Source organism: Tachypleus tridentatus, chromosome 4 (assembly GCF_004210375.1).
Source record: "Tachypleus tridentatus isolate NWPU-2018 chromosome 4, ASM421037v1, whole genome shotgun sequence".
NCBI classification, from domain to species: Eukaryota; Metazoa; Arthropoda; class Merostomata; order Xiphosura; family Limulidae; genus Tachypleus; species Tachypleus tridentatus.
In genome coordinates this window covers 78404914-78425262 of record NC_134828.1, presented here as the reverse complement: position 1 = coordinate 78425262, position 20349 = coordinate 78404914, and the positions used below count along the sequence as shown (strand labels likewise).

The 20349-nt window shown below is 34.8% G+C and overlaps 1 protein-coding gene across 7 annotated transcripts in view; it reads left to right on the top strand.

Annotated features, from left to right (window-relative positions):
- Positions 1 to 20349, top strand: part of LOC143249507 (small conductance calcium-activated potassium channel protein 2-like) — a 234467-nt gene that overhangs the window by 157514 nt on the left and 56604 nt on the right. The gene's annotated exons all lie outside the window — the stretch shown is intronic.

Sequence of the window (20349 nt, the reverse complement as noted above, 5' to 3'; positions counted from 1 at the left end):
AGCCCTCTTGTAGCTTTGCGCGAAATTCAAAACAAGTCAAATCAAACTACATCTGAGCTTTCTCCATCTGTTGAAAAGAAAGAAAAACAGTTGAAAGTGTAGAGAAGTATAATTTTATGTATTTTATTTTTATATTTTCATCTCGGTATATTTTTGTAACTTCAGAGTAGTCCTAAACATTTATACTATAACGCAACGTGAGTTGTGTCTTTATTAATCTGGTACAGAGGGCGTATGTGGGTTCGAAAATGAACGAAAGACTCCCCATTTATTCAACTTATAAATAATTCGTTTGACATCACTGGGAAATGGATTTTGTGAAATGCTCAAATGCCACAGAAACTATTATATGTTTTTAACGTTTGGTGATCAGACGTAGTGGCTTCATCTGACGTTGCTTGAAGTCTGTATAGAAAATTGAGTATTTAAGTGAGTAAATCAATTGCTATTTAACTTGTCATAAAACACGTTAACTGCCAAAGTTAACATAGAGATAAAATCAATCATCTGCTCAGTATGTTGACAGAAACCTTTGGTGATCTGTTATATCAGACAGATGTCGATACACGTAATTTTATATCAACCAGTTATAGATGAAGATATGTGTCTGTCTTTCTGTATATAAGTACGTATATTGTAAAATTAAAGTGTAGACAAACCATCAATCAAGGGCATCCATTGATCGATATTCCTAGCTCTGACAGTGTTTTTCCACCTTTATATTGGCCTTGTGTATATTGAATTTAATTCGGTTGTTCGTATATCCAGTGTCGTCTGCACATTGATAATTATAGTTACAACCATGTGTTTCTATGTATTGCGATGTATACACATTTTAATTAATAGAAAGTTTACATCACACATAACACTTTGTTTTGATTTCTTTGCAAATATATAAATGTATGCGTGTAGAAACTATTCGAGTTTGTGTTGGATAAATAAATCTATGTTTTTTTGGCATTGCTTTACATGTAATTATATCAAAACAACAGTATTTTATTAAAATCTGGAACTAGCTAGGTTACCTGTTTTACGCACGGGGAACATTTAATCTTTGAAACCAAATATTATAACTGAATTAAAAACTAACGCATGATTTCATCAGCTCGTTGATCATTTGATCCTGGTCATCACACCACCCTTGTTGCAACAAAATATATTTTTTTTGCGTTGTAGTTCCTTTATAAGGCAAAAACATAGCATCACTTGCTCAGGCGTTAGCCGATCTCGAACTCGACCAGACCCGACTCAGCCGCTACTCAAATATGACTAGTTTCCCGTGCAATGAAGTTAATTACACAAAACTGTAATCCGAGTATTTTAAAAAATATATTTTCTATAATAAAACGAACATCATACAACGTTTTCAATGGAGGAAACATTAAAAAATGAAGTTTACCAAGACATTTGTATTACTTTGTTTAATAAACTTTACTTAATTTAATGTGATATATTTACCTTAAGTGGGCTTAATTATCCCTTCATAGAGCCTGATTAAAATAAACTGAAAACTGTAAAATAATATACAATTGACATTTCATGCTATGTTTTGTAACTGTCAACATTTGTATCTTAAGTCTGAGGTTTCTCGACGTGTTACTGCAGGTTTATAGTATACGTTGTTCTTGTTTTGTTGTTTTCAATTAAGCACAAAGCTACACAATGGGATATCTGTGCTTTGCCCACCACAGGTATCGAAACCCGGTTTTTTAGTGTTGTAAGTCCGCAGACATACCGCTGAGCCACTGGAGGGCTATAGTATACGATCGAAGTCCTGAACTCACGACAGCAGAACCCCATGATGTACAAAGTTCTTAATACTGACGAGAGAAATGTTATCATATATGTCATTACAGAACTATCCGTTGCTTTTTATTTGTTTTTATGTACTTATTAGTATGTGCAATAGATATATAATCATTTTCGTTTTAAAATAGTTTTTAAATATTTGATAAAAAACGTAAGCCATGATCTGCGGTTATACAACTTTAAAACAGCAAATAGTGTACTATTTTTTGCTTCGATTTAAGCTCGAAGAATAGTAATAACATTTATAATAGATACGTAGCGTAAATACTTCTTTTGGTTTTTAACAGTTTACACAGAGTTTAATGCGATAAATAGTTCTCACTACGGACAACGAAACATGAATTGTCACAACACAGACAACATTGGTTTGTTTGTTTGTTTGATTTGGAATTTCGCACAAAGCTATTCGAGGACTATCTTTGCTAGCCATCCCTAATTTAGCAGTGTAAGACTAGAGGGAAGGTAGCTAGTCATCACCACCCACCGCCAACTCTTGGGTTACTCTCTTAAATCAACGAATAGTGGAATTGACCATCATATTATAACGCCCCCACGCCTGAAAGGGCGAGCATGTTTGGCGCGACCGGGATGCGAACCCGCGACCCTCAGATTACGAGTCGCACGCCTTAACATGCTTGGCCATGCCGGGCCACGACAACATTGGATAAACGTTCACAATACGTACAATATGAAATAATGTTCGGTGAGTGGACAACAGAAAATAAATGCTTTATTGTAACTCCTTAGAGAATCGGGCCCAGCATGGCCAAGCGTGTTAAGGCGAGCGACGCGTACTCTGAGGGTCACGGGTTCGCATCCCCGTCGCGCCAAACATGCTCGCCCTTTCAGCGTGGGGGCGTTATAATGTGACGGTCAATCCCACTATTCGTTGGTAAAAGAGTAACCCAAGAGTTGGCGGTGGGTGGTGATGACTAGCTGCCTTCCTTCTAGTCTTACACTGCTAAATTAGGGACGGCTAGCACAGATAGCCCTCGAGTAGTTTTGTGCGAAATTCAAAAAACAAACAAACAAACAATCTTAGAGGACCTTTTGTCCAATTGATTAATAAGTTTTATCTCAACCTTTTATCTACATGTACAATTAGTTGATGAGTTACCTCAGCTTTTGATCTATAAGGATTTTTTCACGAGGTATATGAGAATATTATATGGAGATCCTTGATCAACGTCGTGTTTCTCAAGGTATTATGTAAATCTCAAAGTGTGTTGATCATAATAGGCATGTGAAGTTGTCATATCTGAGGAAGCGTTGATTACATCTGAATGTTTTACTAATGCCCTAAATTGAAACAAAACACTTAGAAGGAATAGATGTATGTATGCTAAATTTAATTATTTCTGACAAGTTGTAGAACCTCCAATAATTTTGTATTAACTTCAGTAGGAGGGTTATTAGTTATTGTTATTTAGCAACGAATTAAGAGGTTAATATATTATTTAATTAAATGCTCTTGGCAGTAAGGCTTGGACTGTAATAATTCTTCTTAAGTCCCTTCATAATTTTATGTAGCCACAAGTAGCCATACTACTTATATCCTTTTGCGACCATACTTCAGTTTATAGGTATTGTTTGTATACATTTTCTCGTAACTGTTTATATCCCTTTATCGCTAAGATGACCCGAACATTTCGTTAAGCAGTGGACACTTTATGAAAGTTCGATATTCCTAAGATAATATATAATTATTCATGCTGTGCATACACTTTTTCGCTTACAATGTACATGAATAATATGCCCTCTGGGGAATAATTGCGTAAACAAGCCATTAACTATGTAGGATCCGACATTTTACTAAAATGCGACAAAACGATCGACTCATTTTGAAAGCTTTACGAATATTAATGGGTTTTTCATCAGGTTTCTCTCTTGTTTTTTTGGAAAAATAAAATACACTTCTTTACATGACACGTTCATAACGAAGACAATATACACTAAAGTATAACGAACCATTAAACTAGCGAAATATGTTTAAGTATATTTGACAAAACATTGATGTATCAGTCGTGAAAATCGTTGAACTTGCACGCGTAATACATGTGTCTCTGTACTATGTATTGTGATATCTCGAGTTCACAGAATTCTCTTCAAATGATGAAGTAGAATACGTAATACTGCAGAAGGTTTGGTCACAAAATGCATTACGAAGTAGAAATACGTTCCCTTGGTTTGGAATCGCTTATGAGTAAATAAAAAGTTTGATACAAGTGAAACAGTTATTAAATACAAAACACAACCAAAAGGAAAGAGTGTGTATAAAGGACAGCCTCTTTCTGGAGACTGACAGAAATATTTAAATATTTGTAAGTCGGTGAAAGTCCGTTTGAATTTGCTCCAGCATGAGAAAAATGAAATATATACACTGTTTCGAATACTTTTCTCCTCAGAGTATGTGCATTTTCAACATCGCCATTAACCATTATAGTTGAAAAATAAGGAAGAAAATATACGTAAAATATTACTTGATGCGCCAATTGCCCACCTTTACATAATGTATTATAATTTACAATAAGTTTTTCACATGAAAGCACGCGTGATATAATAGAAGAATGATTCAGAACAATAAGTAACAAGATAACAAAGAACTTAGCCACATCTATTCACCATTGTTTATCCTTTAACTTGTAAAACATGTATTAAAATGTGCTTCAGTACTATAAACCTCTTCTCATGTATTGTTCATATTTAAGTAAAGATGTGAAACGTAATCTTTCCTTAACGCAAAACTTTACAACTTGATCACAGTAACTACTGTGTATAAATAGTACTTTGTTTCTCTGCTAATTTAACGCAACGCGACACTACCCAAGAAATATATTCACGTATTGTTAGAATTGTAAGTCCATAAACTTGGGCCCATAAGGAGATAAGAATACTTCAAATAGAAGCGGTACTATTGTATATGCCAGATAAAATGCTGACCAAAACTAAAGATAGTGACAGAAAAGTTGATAAAACATCTTTGGTCTTACAAAATGTTGAATAAATACTGCGCCCGTAAAAAACGAATAAAAACTACGAAACTAAAGAGACAGGCAGCAGATAAGTTCAGAAAAAGAACTGAGTATCCGCTTTATCACTGGAGATACCATCGGTAAGTAGACTTCTTCTAGAACTTCCTGGCCACCAACACATGTATTTTTTTTCAAGACACACTTCTCGTAGTTTAATACAAATTTATATAGAAGCGCATAAAGGTACGTACTATTTGCACTCCAACGTATCTACTTTAGAAATACAAAATCAATGGGCTCTTCTCCAGAGTGCTGTGGCATCTCTCAAGATATTGACGTTCTTAGAACAATGGTATTAAGACAAGTTGCACTGAAATCTGAAGGGTGGAGTTTAAAGAACCGTAATACTACTAACTTGCAAATAGCCTTTACTATTTTTATTTAAAAGTATGTTTATGTATATACACTGCTGGCCAAAATCTTAAGACCAATGAATATAAAGAAAAAATATACATTTTGCGTTGTTAGACTCAACCACTTATTTGAGTAGAGCTTCGAAAGATGAAAATAAGAAAAGGGAAAAATAAAAAAAACAACTTCTTAGCATTTAATAGGGAAAATGTGAACACTATGAAATTAGCCTAAATACTAGCTGGTCAAAAGTTTAAGACCATACCAAAAAGAAGTCCTAAACAGGGTACGAAATGCCCAACATGAGGTCTCAGTAGTGAGTTTCACGGCTGCCATTACTTCAAACATTCGCTTTGGCATGGTCGTTATAAGCGTTTGCAGGAGGCTGGCTGGAATGTTATTCCAAGTGGTGAAGATGGCTTCACGAAGATCATGCACTGTTTGGAATTGACGTCCATTCGTATAGACTTCCCTTGTCATCCACCCCAAACATTTACAAAGGGTTTCAGTTCGGGCGAGCACGCTGGACGGTCCAAAAGAATCACGTTATTCGCCATGAAAAAGTCTTTGTCCTGCGGGCATTGTGGATTGCAGCGTTGTCCTGTTGAAAGATCCAGTCATTTCCACACAAGCGAGGGCTTTCAGTCAATAAGGATGCTCTCTCCAACATGCCAATGTAGTCAGCTGCTGTTTGACGCCCCTCCCTAACCTGAAGCTCCATTGTTCCATGGAAAGAGAAAGCACCCCAGATCATGATGGAACTTCCACCACTGTGTCGTGTAGAAAATGTTTCCGGTGGGATATCCTTATTGTGCCAGTAACGTTGGAAGCTATCTGGACCATCAAGATTAAATTTATTCTCACCAGAGAACAAAACCTTCTTCCATTTTTCTACGTCCCATGTTTGGTGCTTCTCAGCAAAGTTTAACCAAGCTGTATCGTGGTGTGGAAGGAGGCGTGGGCTTTGAAGACGTTTACGGTTTTTGAAACCTTTCTCTCGTAGATGTCGTCTTATTGTTCTTGAGCTGCATTCTGCGTCCATTCTGCGTAAGGGCCTTAATCTGGTTCAACAATCGGCTGGTGTCTTGCCGGACAACTCGTCGAATCTTCCTGCTCAACGCTGACAAAATTTTCTTGGGCCGACCACTTGAAATTCTTGTTCCGTATTCCTCTGGGTCTTTTAAAAAGATTGCAACAGATTTTGGCCAGCAGTGTTTATACTATTTATCTAACTTACAATTGACCGATTTATGGTTTTGACAATAAACCTTCTGCGATATAGAGAAGAGACATATCGCAACAGCCATTTTAAAACCCTTATTTATTTTGACTTTCTTTAATTATTTATTTTAATTAGAAGTTTTTTTTTTTTCAGTTTTCCCGCTACCAGAAGAGTTGGTGTGTGAAAACAATCTGGTTTAACTCTTCTGTAAATTAGTTAACATAACTGAGATAGCTCTGTCTAAATATAGATTATGGAAAAGCATTTTTCTGACATCTATTCTCAAAATAATTATATAGTCTACGTAACATTTTCGAAGTTTTGATCTATGAAACATGAATTGCAATAAACATTTATGATTTTCATAAACCTTCTTATTATTTAAAAGTTAATGACTAGAATTATAACAGCTGTACGTCCGGTATTTCATAAACTACAATAAATATATACCTATTTATGTACGTAAAGAATATATATGTCTTTGCGTGTAAATAGATATATCTCTCTTACCTTACCAAGGTTTTGATGTTCGTTTATGCTAACTGTAAAGTATTTTGAAGAATCAGGAAAAAGTGTTTATCAATACCTCATCTGTTTAACAAGCAGTAGACTAAAACAAATCACATTTTTATCGTTACACATGTTAAACCTACAGATACCTTACAAGTTGCACTTTCTATTTTAATCCGTTATAAGGACAGATGATCTCCTCTGCTTTTGAATTCAAACATACATTAAAGCCAAGTAATAAACTGTAACTACTTTATAGATTAACTATACTTTATATAGATAAGTAAATCTTTATAATTAATTTTAAAAACTTATTATCTTAAGTTACGAGTTATATTATAGTGGTGAAACTCGTTCAATGCCTCACTTGCTTTAATAACAGAGACATGCATGCACTAAACTGAATCCTGTGTCCAACCACAAATGTTTACTATGTGTGCCACATTCAAAATGGCACACAATTAAGCCCTTGCTGTACGATATTGATTTCCTAAAGTCAAACCTTTGATGTACAGTCCTGATCTCCTGATATCAAGTCCTTGATGTACGATACTGATTTTCTGAAGTCGTGCACTTGATGTACGATACTGATCTGAAATCAAGTCCTTGGTGTGCGATACAGATCTTCTGAAATCAAGCCTTTGGTGTACAATATTAATCTCCTGAAGTCAAATTCTTGGTGTACGATACTGATTTCCAAAAGTCGAATCTTGGCTTATGATGCTGATTTCCTAAACTCGAACTTTGGTATACATTACTGATCTTTTGGTTTACAAAAACTGTTTGTCTCCTTCACATTTAATAATTTTCATTTTAGTTACCCATATGTTAGTCGTTTATGGATATTCTTGAATTTCACAGAAGCATGATAATTTTTCAACAATTTCAGATTACATAAAGTACTACTGTGTACTAATTGAACAGGCCCGGCATGGCTATGTGGGTTAAAGCGTTCGACTCGTAATCCGAGGGTCTCGAGTTCAAATCCCCGTCACACCAAACGTGCTCGCCCTTTCAGCCGTGGGGGCGTTATAATATGAGGGTCAATCCCACTATTCATTGGTAAAAAAGTAGCCCAAGAGTTTGCAGTGGGTGGTAATGACTAGCTGCCTTCCCTCTAGTCCTACACTGCTAAATTAGGGACGGCTAGCGCAGATAGTCCTTGAGTAGCTTTGCGCGAAATTAAAAAAACAAACAAACAAACTAATTGAACATAAGAGTTACTTGGTAAATCTCTCAGGGGTAGTAACACTGAATGACCTTGAAGACTACGGTAGAGTAGAATCAGTGTAAGGCCAATTAAGACTTCTTTCTTCTTTTAATGAATATCACACAGTCGTAAAGAAGGTGCATAGAAATTTACTGTTACCATGACAATGAGGAAAATTACACTGACAACGTAATTGATTTTTACCAGCTGTAATTGAATATGTCTATTCATGTTTAACTAAGTCCCTAAATTCATCACAAATGTTTTTCTATATACTTAAAGTCTAAATACAAGCATCATAAGGAGGAGAGCAGTCTTGTCTTATTAATAAGAAAAAGAAAGACGTTGGATGCACATTGAAATTACTATAAGATAAAACATACTTTTGTGTGTTTATTTGAAAAATCACTTTTCGCACTGCGCTTTTAACTAGTGCAAATATATAGTTGTTTATAGTAATGGAGGTTTACAGGGAAACAAATATAAGCTCACTTTGATAATGAACCAGTACGTAAAATATTAAATTAACAAGTATATAGCCGCACATGTTCATAGGGGCCCGGCATGACCAAGTGGGTTAAGTTTGTTTGTTTGTTTGTTTTTTTGAATTTCGCACAAAGCTACTCGAGGGCTGTCTGTGCTAGCCGTCCCTAATTTAGTAGTGTAAGGCTAGAGGGAAGGCAGCTAGTCATCACCACCCACCGCCAACTCTTGGGCTACTCTTTTTACCAACGAATAGTGGGATTGATCGTCACACTATAACGCCCCGCGGCTGAAAGGGCGAGCATATCTGGCGCGACGGGGATGCGAACCCGCGATCCTCAGATTATCAGTCGCACGCCTTAACACGCTTGGCCATGCCGAGCCAGTGGGTTAAGGCGTGGAGATGTGTTGCAACAGGTGATGTGTCTTTGGAATTTTTACAGTTTGCCTGAAGAATGTTTGTACATGTTGTGCACTCATGGTGCCAATGGCCCGGCATGGCCAGGTTGGTTAAGGCGTTCGACTCATAATCTGAGGGTCGCGATTTCGAATCCCCGTCGCACCAAACATGCTCTCTCTTTCAGCAGTGGAGGCGTTCTAATGTGACGGTCAATTCCACTATTTGTTGGTAAAAGAGTAGCCCAAGAGTTGGCGGTGGGTGGTGATGACTAGCTGCTTTCCCTCTAGTCCTACACTGCTAAATTAGGGACGGTTGGCGCAGATAGTCCTCGAGTAGCTTTGCGCGAAATTCTGAAACAAACAAACATGTTCATTGACTGATAGGCTTAGTACTATGTGTAATTAAGCACAGAACTTCACAATGAGCTATTTGAGCTCCGCCTACCACGGGTATCGAAACCAAGTTTCTAGCATTGTAAGTCCGCAGACATACCGCTGTGCCTCTGGGGGGTAGTTTAGTATTGAGGAATTCGATCTCACAAAATGCCAGATTAATGAAAATGATGAGTGTATACATAATAATACAGTGTACATTTATATACGTGTGTATGTATGTAATTGGTACTGAAAGTCAAAGTATTGCCAAGACATATAGACTAGCGAGAGGTTGAAAGTCCTACAGAAAATAAGAGAGATTTTATATAAAAAGCGTTAATAAAGAATGCTATAAAAATAACACAAAAAGTTTTAATAATCCAATCGAGTTTCTTTCTCCGTGTTTAGTGTTTGTTAAGAAATATTTCGTTTCCTCCCTTGGAACCATTTTCTGGCTAACTGATACGTAATAAGAACTGTTTTATAGAATAATGTACATGCACGTGAACAACAATAATATATAATGTGATATACGAAATTATAAAACTGAAAAGTATAAAAACTTGCTCCTGACAAGTCCAGAAAAGTCGATTTTGAAGAAAAATTAAAGTTTGTTCATAAGGAGCGGATACGAAAAAAGAACTAACTGGAAGCTTGTTATACTTTGTCATGAATATACCGAACTTATGAGATCTAATGATATTATGTTAGTTAGTTATCACCATTAGGTTCCATCTAGGAACATAGGGCCGCAATCGCTTGCGGATTTTTCAACAAGTATTTAAGTGTTTAGTAGGCTGTTAGCCCACTGCACCGAGCCGTCCCTAATTTAGCAGTGTAAGACTAGAGGGAAGGCAGCTAGTCATCACCACCCACCGCCAATTCTTGGGCTACTTTTTTACCAACGAATAGTGGGATTGACTGTCACATTATAACGCCCCCACGCCTGGGAGGGCGAGCATGTGCGAACCCGCGACCCTCGGATTACGAGTCGCACGCTTTACGCGCTAGGCCATGCCAGGCCCAATTATATTGACGATACGATGGAACTAAACAAAAATTATATTTACCCTTAAATAGACAACCTCATTGGCCTTTTGTTTAGAGAAGACACTTTGGAAGAATTTCGTTTAATATTAACTGTAATCATCACTGGATTTCGATAGTTTGAAAATCATCTATTAAAATATTTTAATGCTAAATTGTTAGATTACAGGAGATGGTCTGAAAAATAAATGGACGAAAAATATTATAGTAGGTGACGTGTGGGATAAATGTCAATGGAAAGATGAAGAGAGGGGCACAGGAAAATTTTGCCCTACGGACTGGAAGGCTTATCAGTATTTTTTATACTACGCTACTGTTCCCCTGTGTATTGTATGTTATATATTAAGTCAAATCTAACGTTAATCGTAAAGTGTGACTTCAACAAAAATCTTAAAAACCTCTGTTACGAATTTGCATGACGGTTACGTGTATATTTGATAGAAAATGTCATATTTTTCTTAAAAGTACTTGAATTTCGGGGTTTATGTGCACGTGAATATTGGGGCCTATGATTCAATTTCAGCTAGATCTTTAAAAATTAAACCTCTCTTTAGAAATTAGTCGAAAGAGCCCAATGCCACCAAGTCCCTAATGTTTGAAGCTATTTGTAATGAGTCGACTTGCGTGTTTTTTTATAGCAAAACCACATGGGGCTGTCTGCTCAGCCCACCAAGGAGATTCGAACCCCTAATTTTAGTGTTGTAAATCTGTAGACATACCGCTGTACTAGCTGGGGACCAGTCGATTTCTATTATTTTGTTTTAATGCATAAAAACACTACAGAACCATTCGCTGCGTAAAAACGTTTTACCTAATAAGAAGTTATTATAGTTTCAGAAAGTTTATGATTGTTTAAGTTCGTTTAACATATTTCTAATAAATTTAGTATACTTGTTTCCACCAAATCTCTGAAAGTATATATTTAAAAGACGAATCCAACATATTATTTTCTTCAGTGTTTATTTATATTTAAACAAGCTGACGTGATTAATGTGTCAGTAATGTGTAGGACACTCTAAAATCAGCTTATGCAAGTGGGTTTCGAAGATCGTTCTATCCATGATTTTATACTCTTCACCATAGTTTATGTAGAATTTGTTCAGCCCTTCTCAGGCTGCCACTAATTCTTATAGATTGTGCACGTGTTCAGTGTGATGTCGAATTTCAGGTTGAAATAAACACAAACAAATTAGCTCTTTTAAAGCAGTGCGAGTAACATGAAATTTTAAATAAGTTTGAAACTACTCTACACATCTTGCTCTTTCTTTTCTACTGCGTAAATTTAGTTTAAGAAGACATCATATCTAATATACCTTTGAATTTAGATCTTAAACATAAACCATATTTGTCGGGAAATATTCCAATCACTCTGAATTATATACATCAAACAAGCCTGTGTAAGACAGCATAGGTAAATAATGGAATTAACCATTGAATCCTCAGACAATTTAGTTTATCAAGATCTATTGCATAGGTTGTAGACTATTGGAACATTCATCAATAAAATAAATAGGTTGATTCCCTATATGGTACTCACATTCTTCTAACGATGCAATAGCCAAAATCACTGGACCTGATAGTCTTGTAAGAAGTGGGTTTCACAATAATTTGTGTGATACAGGGACTTTGTATTAAGACGGTGATGTGAGTTTCTAGAGTAACCGGATTTCCAATTATATGTACAGTTGGAGCCATTAGAATATATATTTTTTGTTTAACTGGGTTAGAACGTGCGTCATCAGAGTATGTGATTTTGGTAACAATGTGAACATGAAGAGTTATAGAGTAATGATGTTTCTTAATGAGCAAGTAACATCAATTAATATTGCATGTGATCTTTTTAATTGGACTTGAGTAACTGACGCTGATGGTCTCTATGGCAGAATAGAAATACGAGTACACGAGTCACTGAAATGAATAATCTTTATAATAAGGTAAAGAAGCGAGTCAATAAGTTGCCTGATATTTCGATGAGAAAAATAAACACGAGTCGTTAGAGAAGATCCATATTGTTAAGAGACAAAGAAAGAATCGCTGAAGTTGATGTTTTTTTCTTTTTTAGCCAGTGTAGTACATAGTATCAGTAATAGGGCATGGACGAGTACCATAGAACAAATTGTCATGGAAGTGAAGCAAGGACATGAATCGTTAGAATATATGGGTTTTGTAATGAGGTATTGTGTGGTTTTACTGAAATATTTATTTTCTGTATTGAGACAACGACCTGAGTCTTTGGAGTAAATGTTCAATACGTTAAAAACTCTACTCGCTGAAGCACACGATGTTTGAAATAAGATAAAAACACGAATTTATGGAGTAGATTGGCTGAAGCGGATGGTTTTCTAATAAGGTAAGGACTTGATTGGTTGGAGTAGGTGGCCTTCTAACGATGTGAGGACTATATTGGCTGGAGTAATTGATCTTGTAATGAGCTAAGGACTTCAATTGCTGAAACAGTTGGTCTTGAAATGATGTAAGGACATGAGTGGCTGGAGCAGATGATGCTTGGGATGAAAGAACGTGTTTCCCTACAGTAGACCTTTGTGGTAAGAAGACAACATGGACCGCTGAATTGTTATTATGCTAATGTAAAGATGTTGGAGAAATATGTTTGTCCTATTTATCTAATAATGAAATCCTAGAATTTAAAAAAACCAAGGAACTTATCTGGTTTCTTATATCTATGTATGTCGAATGCATTAACAAAAGCTTAGTTATATATGCACACACTACACGTTTGTTACACCATAATGTTCAATCCATTTCTTACCTCTGTGTGTCTCAGTGGTAAGATTTGTAACTTTTGACAATAAATTTCAGTGTACTGTATTCTCGACGAACATAGCGCAGATATCCCATTCTCTAATTTTATGTTAAAACAAGCAAGAAAAGGCTTAAGTGTTATTCACAATACCATTCAGTAAATGGCCTTGTTTGTAACTTTTGGATACCACTTAAAGCCAGATCGGTTTAAAACAGGGGTGGTCAACTCCATGGCCACTGGCCACATGTGACCAGTGGACAGCACAATTATGGCCACCACGAGTTTAGGATTCAACTTTTTCCATCATTTATTTTTATCGCAAATTTGGTAATCAGCAACTGCACTGCCTCACGTTATCGCTAGTGTCACGCACTTCATCACTGCCACAGACTCCGCCCATTTTGTAACGTTAGTCAGTTTAGATGTTTGTTATCGAGTGTGCGTTGTTTTGCATGCGCTTGCAAACATATTTTATTGTGCAACTTTCAAGTGTTTAAATATATTTTGTTTTTAATCCCATAATATGGATAAGTGGATAATTCGAAAACGAAATAATGCAGATGATGCTGAACACTCAGAAAATCAAGACAGTTTAATTTATTCTGGCATTACTGTCGAGAAAAGAATGGCGCGTGACTGGAAAAACGTGAAACGAGAATTTAATGAAAATTGGGAATTGAAATTTGTTGTGATGATTGAAGCAAATAATAAGCCAGCGTGTCTTTTGTGTTACAAAAGTTTTAGGGAATAATAAAGTATACAACCTGAAGCAACACTTTAACAATTTGCACAACGAATTTGATATAAAATTTCCAGTTGATAGCAAAAATCGTATGAACGAAATTAGCCGTCTGAAAGCAGAACTTCATGAACGAATGGAGGCCTAAAATGATTTTTATCATCGATAGAACTAGTTACGTTAACTAGCGATAAAGAAGCTTGGATTCTAGCTCAAAAATAATTTCTGACGCTGAACTAGTAAAATAAATATTGATTGTGGTCATTGAAACTTTGTTGGAGAATTTTGATTCAAAAATAAAAGATGATATTTTTCAAAAGGTAAATAATTTGCAATTATGTCGAAGAAAAATTGTCCGCAAAATGTTAGAGTTAACGAAAGATATAGAAAATCAGTTGCTTGAACAACTAAAAGACTGTTTGTATTTTTCTTTAGCACTAGATAAGTCAACAGATGTGAGTGACACTGCACTGATATTTTGTGTTCGATAGGTAACTTCAGATCTTCAAGTGAGGGAAGAAATGCTTGGCTTTTGTGGATTACGAGATCGAAGGTGTGGAAAAACATCTTTGAAAAATTTCTTGAAATGTCAAAAAATTTAATCTGGATTAAAAAAAACAAGCTAGTTTCTGTCACAACAGACGGTGTTTTCGCCATGACTGGGGCGAAATTAGGATTTGTTTCTCTTTTTAAGCAGCATTTCATTGAAAATAATGTGAAGACCACACTGCCATCTTTCCATTGCATTTTGCATCAGGAAAATTTATGTGTTCAGATGTCTAAAAGTGATGAACTGAAAAATTTGATGGACATTGTTGTAAAAATTGTAAATTATATTAGAAGTGGAAGCTCTCTCATCCATCAACAGTTTGATGAGTCTTTGAAGAAAAGCAGTGACTGTACTTTTGATGTTCTTATTTATTTTGCAAAAGTAAGATGGTTAAGTAGAGGAAAAGTCTTGGAACGATTTACTTTCTTATTTTCTCAAATAAAAGAGTATCTTGTTGAAAAAGGTAAGATTAAATATTTTTCTGAAATTGAAACTTTGTCATGGCAGTGTGATTTGCACTTTCTGTGCAACATGATGGCTCACTTGAATAATTTGAATACGAAGCTTCAGGGAAGAGGTAAAATAATAAGCGAGCAATCACAGTCTGATCATAAATTTCAATTAAAGCTCAACCTCTTTGCGGAACAATTACAGAAGAATGACTTGACACATTTTGCAAAGTTGAATAGTTTTCTACAAAGTAATAAGGACTATGATTTCTCTGATGCTAATGACAATATCTGTGTAAACTGGATCAAAAATCTATATCAAAAAGTTGAATCACGTTTCTCAGAATTTAAAAATTTGAAATTGATATTTGAATTTTTGCATGATCCATTTCAATTTGACTTAGGAACTTTCAGTAAGAAAATTACATCTTTTTGTCTTTGGATAAGTGTCGATTTGAAGACGAGATGCTTATCCTGCAAAGTGTAGAACACATAAAAGGTAAACAAAAATATTCTATCAGAGATGTGGCTCACTATTCTGATAAATGAGAGTCTTCCAAATTTAAAGATAGCAATTTCAAAATCCACATGTTTGGATCCACATGGGTGTGTGAGTCAACATTTTTTACGCTAGATTTTCTCAAGTCTAGATACAGATCTCGGCTTACTGACATAAATTTAGAGGCAGAGCTGAGATGCTCATTGAGCATAGATATGAAGCCAAATTTCACGAAATATGTTGATGAAAACCCCATTAATTTTCACATTGAAGGTTAGTTGGAGTGCAATTATTTTGATTAAACTGACATCTTTATTTTTTTAATAGTGTGGCCATCGCTGTTTTCATTAACCATAGTTGTGGCCACTATGAAAAATAAGTTGACCATCCCTGGTTTTAAAAAAATTCTTAACATCCTTTTCGAGTTTCAGGGATCTTAAATAATGCATGTTAACATTTCAGAGTCTTATGTTACAACTAAAGAATTTACTTAAACTAAGATCTAGATCGTTCACTGTCTACACTTTGTCAATAACTTGTGTTCATTTCAGAACAAAAGTTAACTAAGTATGACATTTAATGTCAAAATGTATAAACTATTTTTTCTAGCTAATAAGTAAAATGTAATTACACGTTGATAAGAAAAAGTTAAATTCAGGAAATAATCATCCGCTAAATTAAAGAGAATTTGATAACTGTTTAAAATGAGAGTTTTGAATTGGCCATTGTATGAATTTTATTAGCAAAGTTGGTCAAGGGCATATGCTTTAATGTAAATGACTTCTTTTGTTTTAATTCGTGAAAAAAATGAAGGGAAAATATGCTTTGACCATAATATTTATAGAATCATTTATAACTACTTTATTTTTTACAACATTTAATAGTAAGGAAAGAAATAGTCTTAGCCACAATGTGAATAATCTTTATGCATTGGCTAATGAGAAAACAGTGTTTATCGTATGAGTTTTAATTATAAAAATCCCTTGTTACGATGAATTTATAATGGTGGCTATTTTCCAATGATTATCCCAATGTTCGCTTGTAATACTGTGAATCCAGTGTGCTGTAGTATGTTCTGTTATCGCCAAAACAAAATCGTGTTACACACTTGGCGGTTTTGGATGCGTTATAAGAGAAACGGTTCAATCTCGCTATTCGAATAGAATATCCCACAATGGACGGTGTTGAATAGCTGCCTTTTCTGTAATTTATCATTTCAAAATTAGAATTTGTTAGTGTGGATATCCCTCGTATACTTTTGTACAAAATATAAAAACAAAACAATGTGTATGTGATCTTGTTTGGGAATATTTATATAATTTCTGTTTGTTTGACTACGTAATATGCATGTCTGGAATATAACTAACTGAATGCCAAGCTTTAACACCAAATGTTACGCTAGATTAACGTTGATTGTATTTGACTATCAACATAGGAAGAAATAAACGATTTAAAAGCGAGTTACTTCCTACTTTCGAAAATTCATATTTGTGATATATGTACGTTTCACGAGTAAATATCAGTTTGTGTAATTAAATTCCGTTCCAGAACTTTAATGTCAGGATCGAATGCAACTGGAAAAATTATTTGATTCATTATGAGAAAATGAGAGTAGAAGTGGTTGAATATAAAATATTCCCTTGAGAAGTTTTTTTAAATAAAATAACTTATTTGATTCCATAAACAGAAAGGTTATGTAAAGTGGTTGATACGCTTTATATTTCTATGAGGAAAACACTGGTTTTCAGTGGGTTTCTAAATGAATTAACCAAACTATGAACTTTATTCAAACCTTTTATATGATTTTTGACTTTATATTGTAGAATAATCCGTGTTACAAAAATAATTTAAAATAAAGCTCAGTTTCAAGGCTTAAGTAAACACAATCACAATATTATCTAACGTGCTCCCTTTAACTGAGTCTTATATAAGTGAAAATAACATTAACAAAAATACGAAAAACTTCATTGGAATTTAATAATTATTGCAAAATATTGGACATATGGTTAGAGCGCTAAACATGCTGCTAATTTAAAATTAATGTTGCGTATGATAACTAAAATATTGTATCTGATGCTATTACTGATAAATGTCATAGTTATGTTTGTTTTTGAAATTCGCACAAAGCTACTCGAGTGTTATCTGTGCTAGCCGTCCCTAATTTAGCAGTGTAAGACTAGAGGGAAGGCAGTTAGTTATCACCACTCACCGTCATCTCTTGGGCTACTCTTTTACCAACGAATAGTGAAGATTGACCGTCACATTCTAACGTCCCCACGACTGAAAGGGCAAACATGTTTGGGATGACGGGGATTCAAACCCGCGACCCTCAGATTACGAGTCGAGCGTCATAACCATTTGGCCATATGCTAAGATTAAAAACAGTCGATTCATCGATTTGCAAATTATAAACGGACACACACACGTAATTGGTGTGTATTGGTTTAAATGAATGGCCACATTTAATAGAATGTGTTTTAAGAAGTTTATGTGTCGTAATTTGAATCCTTGTGATATCAAGAGAATTGAACCTAACACATTGAGAAATGTTATATTTACTGATTAAGCACATGGAGAAACGCATCAAATATTGCTTCGTATCATATTGAATAGTTTATTGAATTTTATAGAATATACATGCGTATAAGCATATTTATCAGTCCTAAGATGCGCCATTAAAAATTATGAGTATACATAAAAGATATTCTAGAAATAAATGCCAATTAAATGTACAGTCAATAATTTAATGTTTTACAAAATTAATAATGTAATAAAAGGGAAGAATACTGTGAAACTTATATTACAAGTACATGCTAATAAATCACATTTTCCGATAATTATCATGCTATCTCTTAAGAACAATATTTCATTGATGTGGTGAGCTGTTGAGGATATAAAACATATGATAAAATGCTGGAAATGTGACAGATATTGGTAAGAGACACAGTAATGTTCATGATGTAGGACAGGGAAAGCTTATTTCAATCGGTAAGTAGTATATTTATTAACCACATAAACTGAAACAAAGAATTAATTTACTCACATTGTTACCTTTTGTTTATGCGAATACCTATCGAACTGTATATTTATATATGCAGACATTACTTATATAGTAGCCAGTTTGAGCGTTAGAGAAGTTTTCTATCATATTTCCCGCTTGGAGCGCTATAGTTAGTCTGAGTATAGTCTTCGGGCTGAGTAGACCATTGCAATGTAGGTCTTTGGTAATTTCAAAAATCCCTTAAACATGTAATAAACAGCGAAACTCCATAGTTAGCTCAAAATATGTTCATAAACTTTATTTCTTTTTGTTTTTATTCTGTGCGCCAAGTTTAATTTGAAAAAAATATATGTAACAAAACATAATATTGGCTTTTCATAACTTTAAATCTTCGTATCGTCTTATGTTTCTTCGATTTAATTAAAATATGTTTATTTAACTTTATTTTTGTTCGTTTGTTTTTTAATTTCGCGCAAAGCTACACGAGGGCTATCTGCGCTAACCGTCCCTAATTTAGCAGTGTAAGACTACATGGAAGGCAGCTAGTCATCATCACCCACCGCCAACTCTTGGGCTACTCTTTTACCAACGAATAGTAGGATTGCCCGTTACATTATAACGCCCCCATGGCTGAAAGAGTGTTTGGTGTGACCGGGATTCGAACCCGCGGCTCTCGGATTATGAGTCGAACACCTTAACACGCTTGGCCATGCCGGGCTAATTTTATTCTGTTTTACTGATTTTTAAATTTGGTATTGCTTTGTGTGAAACAAAACAGAATTGACGTTCAACTCATAAAGATATATTAAACGTTTAACATTCCTTAGTTACCTTTATATCTAGTCCTGAAACAAAGGATAATTAGAATTTGTAGTATTGCAGCTGTGAGAACACACAACTATTGTTTAAAAAAATGCTAATCTCATTTATTGCTATGAAAATCGGAAATTTTATGACAAGTGACTCTAAAATGTAAATACTTTATCACACAGCCTACACTACGAACACACATACATATATTATTTTCATATTTTGTGATCTAGTTCAGCCCTTTGGAATGAATCACAGAGTTCAAAGTTCTCCAAGTAGTTTCGATCTGGATAAAACATAAGTTACGGATTCGTGGTATCTTTGGTAACCGCAACTGGATAATGTACAGACTATTATGCCAAATGCTCTGTAAGATGCTTTACCCTCATAGTAAGGCGCAAAACACCTCGCCTGCAATGATGCCAAAGACATACCTAGCGGATACAAAAAATAATCATTTGGAGAAAGAATGTTTTTACATGAGGTGAACTTTATACCAAAAAGCAAAAGGCTTATATACGTTTAGAGGAACATGATGTATGGGGTGGTAGTGGAAGTATTTTATAAACAGGAATAAATACTGTTGGACGCATTATTTGCTCTAGAACAGTGTAATTAGTTACAATGTTTATATATGTACATCTTATGACTTTTGTACGAGTACATAATGATGCAAATGATCCGGACTTAAACCTAATGGGCACATATTTTTAAGATGAGACTGTCTAAATAGAATAGCTTTAACATTTGCCTGACAACAATCCCATCGAACATTTTCTTGAACATCTTTGGAGACTTTTTTCCTTCGATCAAGTGACTTAAGATATGAGAGATGTCTGTAAAATTCCTCTTTCAGATGAATGGATAACGATAACTTAAGATCTTATCAACACTGATTCTAAGCCTGTAGCAATCAAAAATCATGTCAGCGTTTCTTGTTGTTCTTGTTGACTATATATATTCCATGTTGAAGTGCAATGTTATGAACTGAAAAAATATAAAACTACATCTACCAAAGATTTACTTGCACTTCGAATCATAAAACTGGTCATTAGAAGCTGCATTTGCATAAAAATTAGTAGAGAAAGAATCTTTGCAA